The sequence below is a fragment of the Sinohyriopsis cumingii genome, unplaced genomic scaffold (genome assembly GCF_028554795.1).
Source record: "Sinohyriopsis cumingii isolate HCF-2022 unplaced genomic scaffold, ASM2855479v2 utg001947l, whole genome shotgun sequence".
Classification (NCBI taxonomy): domain Eukaryota; kingdom Metazoa; phylum Mollusca; class Bivalvia; order Unionida; family Unionidae; genus Sinohyriopsis; species Sinohyriopsis cumingii.
The window spans coordinates 52,724-60,471 of record NW_028316089.1 but is presented as its reverse complement, the minus strand read 5'-3'; positions in this window follow the sequence as shown (position 1 = coordinate 60,471).

The window sequence follows — 7,748 nt, the reverse complement described above, 5'->3', positions numbered from 1 at the left end:
TTGGAGTAGATGTTTGATAGCGAAGTAGGTCCTTCTTGCCTTCTATTTTTGTTATTAAACGTAAATATTTATAACCAATAATATGTTGAAATGTATTCCCAAGATTTTCCAAAGATTAATTTTGAGAAATTCTCTGATGACGAATTTAAATACTTGAAGGGAGAACGAAGGATAAGAGCCCACTACCAGAACCAACCTCTTGTAGCGCGTATGTCGAAATTATCAATATAATCTGACCTCGCACTTGAGCATAAATGTCAAACATATTTAAAATGGGACGGGAAAGGGAAGAAACTCAAACAATCTTAACCGTAGCTGTATAAATCGAACAAAACCGGTTAAGATTTATCAAGCCTTATCTAGAAATACGATTTGTAAAATCCACGTTTGTTTTAATCCCAAATGTACAGTTGAATTTTGGGGATTTATGCGGTTAACTCTGGGAGAACTTGAACATCCAAAAGTAGATCCATGCTAGCATAGATAAAGGAGTACGAGCTACGACTGAAACTTTTCTAACCATCGGACGTTTGACTTGTACAGTTATGAAAACTACTAGCCTGATATAGACAGGGAGTTTACTAGCCTGACAAGGAGTTTATATGCCTGACAGAGAATTTGTTTGCCTGACAGAGAATTTACTATCGATGGGCATGCCGACTATCGCTAATTTCGAGTCCGCGTTTCTGCTTGCAAACAATCTGACATTTGTGAAAGACAAAATTACACGTAATTTGAGAATATCATTAGTAGTAAAGATGAATTAAAATAATAGTTTTGAATGGTTCCACGGATATGACGTAACAATGACCATTTGACAAATACAGATATCAGGTTCAGACATCTTTGCAAGAGTTGTTCTTACTTCTTTGCCAGTTTTTATTTATTTTGTTAAATGTTTGGTCGAAGTCATCTACGTTTTTTACTTATTTGAAATCCTACGCATGGCAAAGTAGACAATACATTTTGTTAGCATGTTGTTTGGGCTCGAAGTTAAGTGATATTCTCTACCACAATGCAGTCTGGTCTCGAAATTGAACGATGTTCCGAATTTGAACGATGTTCCGAATTTGAACGATGTTCCACACCAAACTACAATTTCCTGGTATATGATTATGCACCTTTTCAAGCAGGTATTAGAAACTACGAACATGAAATCGCGTCATATCAAAGACTTAACAAAAATGGTACTAACAGCTGCCTCGCTTGGCGCTTAGCTATAAGAGGTTAATGTTAGGACTGGGTGACCTGGTGTCAGGATAATGTGACTGGGTGGGACATGATGCTACATTTCTGCGGCATGATGCCCCAGTGCTAGACATCACTGTAAACGGCCACATTGCAGACATCGTAGCGATATGACTGAAAAATTGTTACACATGCTTAAATAACAAATTACGTGATTAAATTGTAAGGAGTACATTTAATCAATTAACACAATTATAAACATAAGCAGCGAGAACCTAAAATGCCTCCGTCTACAAAGACATTTGTCAAATGTTATGTTGTTGATTTTAAACAAAGGCAAGCTTAGACACACTCAAGGATGAATTAGGATGCATACAGAACACCTGTCTTTTCATTTAAACAATGAAAGCCGCTAAATTTTCAAGCCGTCAAAAAGTCAGTGAGCCATCAAAGGATTTACGATACACCAAGCAATGAAAGACATCAAAGGAATTTTTGGTGCACCCAGCAAAATATCCAAGAAAATGAATTTACTGGCTCCTGAAAATCATTGTTTGCTTTGTATTAATACGTTAACAACAACCAGTGGCGAGTGACACACGGTTCATTCATCATTTAAAACGTCTTTGTTACGAACATTCAAATGTTTCGATTTCTACAACATTTTTTATGTCAAGCTTTGCCACCAGACTTTAAGGAGTTAATTATGACTTTCCTTGATCATTACAATCGTTTTCTTTTTTAGTTTCAGTACAAAATGAATCATTCATTTGCATTTTTGTAGATACGAAGCCTCCTAGTTAGCGTTAAAAATTTGAAATTCAGTTGGTTGTCTAGCACAAAAATTGAAAAGTTAAACTCCATATTCTTACTACGCTAAGTATTTTCTTTACGATTCTATTTCAGTTATGTCTATTAACCCTTGTTCATTTTTTTTTTTTATATGTATTCTGGGGGTTCATTAAAGACGGCTGTAATGTTTCTCTAACTTTTGTTAAAGTATTGATGCATGGGATAAATCAGTCCTTCTTTATATTTTTAAACATTAAGTGTATAGCTACTAAAATATGTCAACACAAATTGTGTTTAACACGTGAAAACAAATTAATGTGTTTAAAGTTTTGGCGTAGAGTTTTGCAAAATCACAACCTTCCAGCTATGTGCTAGACTTGTAAACATTTCAGATTTCCGTGCAATATGAAAACATACTGAATCGCTACCACAGTTTCGCACCTAGTCCCTGATGCGATCGGCTTGGCAGGCGGCTAAACCGAGACCTCTTGAGCTCCTTACGACCACATAGGACTTTACCTCAGAACTCCATGCAAGGGCTAAGGTATTACATACACTCAGTCTACAGAACCTGTGTATATATTACGCCTGAAAAAAATGAGCACATCTGGCTCAACAATTGGACTCGGGTTACAATTATTACTTCCGGTTCGATACCCACAAAGGGAGTCCCACTTTATCTTTAGTGCAATTTTTCCCTCTTTTATTTTAGTGGTCACACAATAATTAGATGTTTGCATTCTTGATATTGATTGAATTTTTTTTAAAAATTTTTTTAATTTTTTTATTTTATTTTTTTAAGAATATGAGCATGATGGTGTGGTTGTCTGTGTCCATTTTGGCGACAGTGCATTGACACTGATAAGGAAGCGAAATGTGTGGTCTATCACAGGTTTGTTTACAGTCCATCCTCTCGTGGGAACGCCGGCTAATTTATGACACGAATTTCACCATGAGTTCAGCGTTGAAGACACTTTTATGTCAGCATATGATGTGTTAAGGTTTGGACATAGTGAAAAGTTCAGTACTAACAAACGATTGCAGAGATTATATATGAAAACTAATCGTGGGCTGAGGCCTGTCATTGACAGTAATATAAATGTTTTAATCGGTATCCAAATTTCATCATGAAAGGTAGACAAATGAGATTTAGACATGTTTTATATAATGACTTTTAAAGTAGAACAATGAAATAAAAACTTTAAGTGACTTTTTTATACAGAAATTAAAACTTTTGTAAACACTATGCAGATGTATATAATTCTTGGGGTTGATATTCATTATTATCAGCATGTACCTCCTTATTAGAAATTACAAATTACAATAATGGATATATTTTTTTTAAATTCTGTCAGAAAATATTTTTCAAACTCAGAATTAAGCTTTTATTCAAAACAAATGAAAACATATTTCAAGATGATATTTGGCTTTTCTGTCATTTGTACGAATTTTTTTTTTTGTGTCCAACAGTTAATTGATGTGTTTTTGATGTGCTAGACTTGTAGACCACGAATTAGCCCCAGTCTGTTTTAGGGGATATTTCCTTTCTCATTGTGTGGTGATACAAAGGTTATTTGGGTACTATTGATATTGACGTGAAGGTAAGAAGATATATAAAATTTATTATGCCTCCTAGCAGAAAATTGATACATTTCTGATGAGTGGTGGTTGGAGTGTTTATATGAGTAACACATATCTGGTTGTAAGATTTTAGTAATTGCTTCTAAACATAGCTATATTGTACCCAATGGAGATGGGCGTTATATAGTTGAACCAACCCAGGTTGTCTTTTATTTTAAACTGTCAGAGAATGACAAATGTCAAAAGAAATATAGGTCAAAGAAATAAAATATACTGTCCCCAAAGTCTACTTACCTTGGATGCAAGAAAACGACTCAATGAAATAATTATAACACAAAATGCAGTCCTGTTTTATTCGTCGTGGTTAAGACATTGATTGGCAAGTGCGGCATTGTGATATGAGCCGATATCCCATTCTAATGAACCATGTTACATTATGCATTATTAATTACTAATAATAATTGCTACCTGACACTCTATTTGAATTAACTTCGTACAATTGATCTTAATATGGTTATATATCCCACGTGAGAAAATGTCAATATATTTTAGAATATTTGGGATCCAAATTTTACATTCAGATAGGTGGGGCCCCGAGTGGCCGAGTGGTCTAAAGCGCTCTCCGTTATGGACCACTACCATCTCACCTCTGTCTGCTTGGGTTCGAGTCTCGGATTCGGCTAACGTGGGTATGGGAGAAAGCTTGCCAGTAGCTTCTCGTGGGTCGGTGGTTCTTCCCGGGGTTTTGCCGGGTTCTTCCTCCACCATTAATACTGACCGCCATGCATAGCCTATCGTGTGCTGAAAAATGGCGTTAAACCCCACAACAACAACAACGTCATTCAGATAGTAAATCATGTATGATCTCATTGTTACTATAGAAGATATGTTAGACATATATACACTTAAAATATCCATCAAGAATGTGCTTATGTGTGGTAATATATTGTAATGTACTTTGACAGAGCGCTGTATTGTAGCATCAGCTCGTATCACATTTGTCATGAACCATTCTACTTAATATTTGTTAACCGACATTCCTAAATATGCACTAAAACTGTTCAAATAAATAATATCATTTTCGTTTGCACGGTTCATCATAATAAGTGAATCGAACATGTTTCACTTATGCAAATGTATATCCGTATTTACAAGTTTTGCATGGGATCAGAATTTCACATTTAGTTGACGATACATGATCAGTTTGTAGTTATAGTTGTTCTGTTATGAACATAATTGACTGTATTCGTTTGACTTATCCAATAATGTTATTACCGTCATGAAACAGGTTATTTATGATAACATCTTTTAATTTAGTATATGGTCACTCATATTCCCTGTATACTGGTATGTCCTAATTTGTTGCACCAATGACCTGAAGCTGTACGATAGCTAGTGTACCTTATTCATTATTTAGCCAGTAAATGGCTGAACATAGTCTGACAAACATACGCTAGAAACTTCATATATTTTTGGGATCAAATAGCCACTTGAACGCACCTCAATTACTTCACATTTCTGAGTTTAATCATGTCAAGTTTAATGTTTTTTTCCTGTGCTTGCACCCTTAATATTTTGAAAGCTCTGTATCTAACAAAATTTTACTTCATTTGCCTACACCATAAGTAAAACAAGTTATACCTTTTCAGGTGTAGCCTAGAGAAAGTTGGAAGAGCTGGATTAGCCAGGTGGTGATATCAAGATCTCATTAAAACACGTCCATTGTACATGCCATAAGTTACCACGAATGGTTAATACCATCCCAATGGTAGATAGCACCTCAAAGACATGGTTTAGGTCTTCATGAGAGAGATTAGCACCATTGTTCAATAAGTTAGAGCCTCCGTGGACATGCATTTTCCTATGACATTGTTGCCTTTTGAGGTTAATGACATTGAAACGCAATGCACATTTGTTATAAAACATGGCGATGGTCCCATAAAAATGTGAAACTTTTGAGTCCGGTTTTATTATTCAACCAACTGGCCTAGTAACTGACACAGTAAAGGTGGAACATAGGACCTGGCTTTGTTTGTACACCTATATGCATTTCAAGAGGCATATTGCAATTTGCTGCAAAAATCAATGTGAACTATCTTGCCTCGCTACCCCTGGGAAAAAAGTCGAACAGACCCTTGGACAAGATGTTATAAGATAAGAAAATCGAGCTACCACTTCTTTTAAATAACACTAATTAGTCAAAATTAGCTGTCTCAAATTTGTCAGTTTGATTTTTAAAATTTGTAAGCATATTCAAGTTTTTTAAAATGCATTTTTTCGAAATTTACATATTTATTTAAATTGTAATAAAATGTAATTTCTCAAAATAACAATCCAAATCACACACACACACACACACACACACACACACACACATGAATGATCAGTGTTAACTCGATACGTTTTACTGTAATTTGAATCTATGACTTTACTGCATTTTCAAAAACCGACTAATATGTAGAAAGTCGCATAAACATCAATGTTTGAAATCAGAATCAAATCTAATTATAAAAATAACAAGGACAACAGAGTCAGTAACAATGACAATCTAGGCAAGGACATGTGCCTCGTTTTGGTTTGATTGCGACATTAATTAGACCTTTATTCTTTTTGTTCCATACCATAAATCAATTATTTCGTAAGAAAAATGACGTAAGGCGTGGCAATATATTGATTTTAACCCACTTTTCGAATAAAACTCGAGGGAGGACGTTATTTCCTGCGTTGTACTCTTAGAAATATCACACATAAAATGGCTGATATTGGACTCATACCAGAATAACTAAATATTTATCCTCAAGCTTTCTTGATGGTCGCACCATTAATATGGGGAAAAGTCGATAAAAATGCTCGAGTTGCCATGCAAGGTACTAGTAGCTATTTTCCATATTGAGTAAAAGGCCAGCAGACGACGGCTGTTGCTCTACATCATACCACCAGACACTGATACTAGATGACTGCCTACACCCAGGGGACCAGATGATTGCCTACACCCAGGGGATATGATTTTATTCATTTAATAATCGGTTCTGCTTCTTATTCAGTTTATGCTTCCCGAATGGACAGGATTTTAAAAGACACTTAAACATAAAAATCAGATTTTAGCAGATAGTTAAAACGATTAAGATTCATTTTTGTTCTTCAAAATCGGACCGGGACGCGGCACGGATCTAAAAATCGAACACGAACAAGAGCTAAACTTCTGACCCACGGTTAAAAACTTGGTATGAGCTTGAATCGATTACAATCCAGGTATTTAACGTTATACAGCTTAATTGCATCCCAATTTACGTGCAATAGGGTAGACAAGTTTTTTGACCAATTTAAATTTGTTCGAAGGTATACAAGATAAACCTGTCAGAGCGTCGTGATAGTAATCCGAGGATCGCACTTTCAGTACCACCCAGGCCAGCTCCAGTGCGCTGCATTAGGTGTGTCTTTTGGAAGGGCACGTTGCTGCCATATCCTGGGAATATTATAGCCACCAACTCGTTCAACGCTGGGACGTCATTGGGGTGGGGGTGGGGCATTTGCCCCCTCACCCTGAATTTGCATGTGCTGTATAATTTTCTGTAGCCTATATACGAAAATTAACAAGCCCGTCAAGTTTGCCCACCTCCCCATTGAGTTTTGTCCCCCCCCCCCCCCAACTCTGAATAAGATGAGATGACATCCCTGGTTCAACGTGTCGTTAAAAATAGCAAACAAACAAACCATGTACGTATGTAAAGAATGCTGCAGATAGGCACATAGAACAACTGAAAACAACGGTTGTCAAATAAAGTATGATTAGTCCTCGTGAATAAAATATTCAGTCAATAAGAAACTTGTATGAGAAGAGGTTAGAGCTTAGAATTTTATATTACAGGTTTTTGTGGGGGTGGGGTGGGGTGGGTCGGGTATTAAAGAAAGAGACTAGTACGTGCACTACGGACGTGCTCTACATTAGTTACCCGCATGTTCTTTTGGATGAGTTCCAAAAATAAAAGTGCGCGTGAAATTCCAAGTTTTCTACATGTTATTATTAAACGAACGTGCCTTGAAAGTGAAGCAACCAGGCCAAGGTGAAAGTCAAGTTCCTATAGTTGATTCTGGTTGTATTAGTATATTGGAGTTTTTTCAGATCTTATTAAAGGCTTGAATCTCTCTCTCTCTCTCTCTCTCTCTCTCTATATATATATATATAT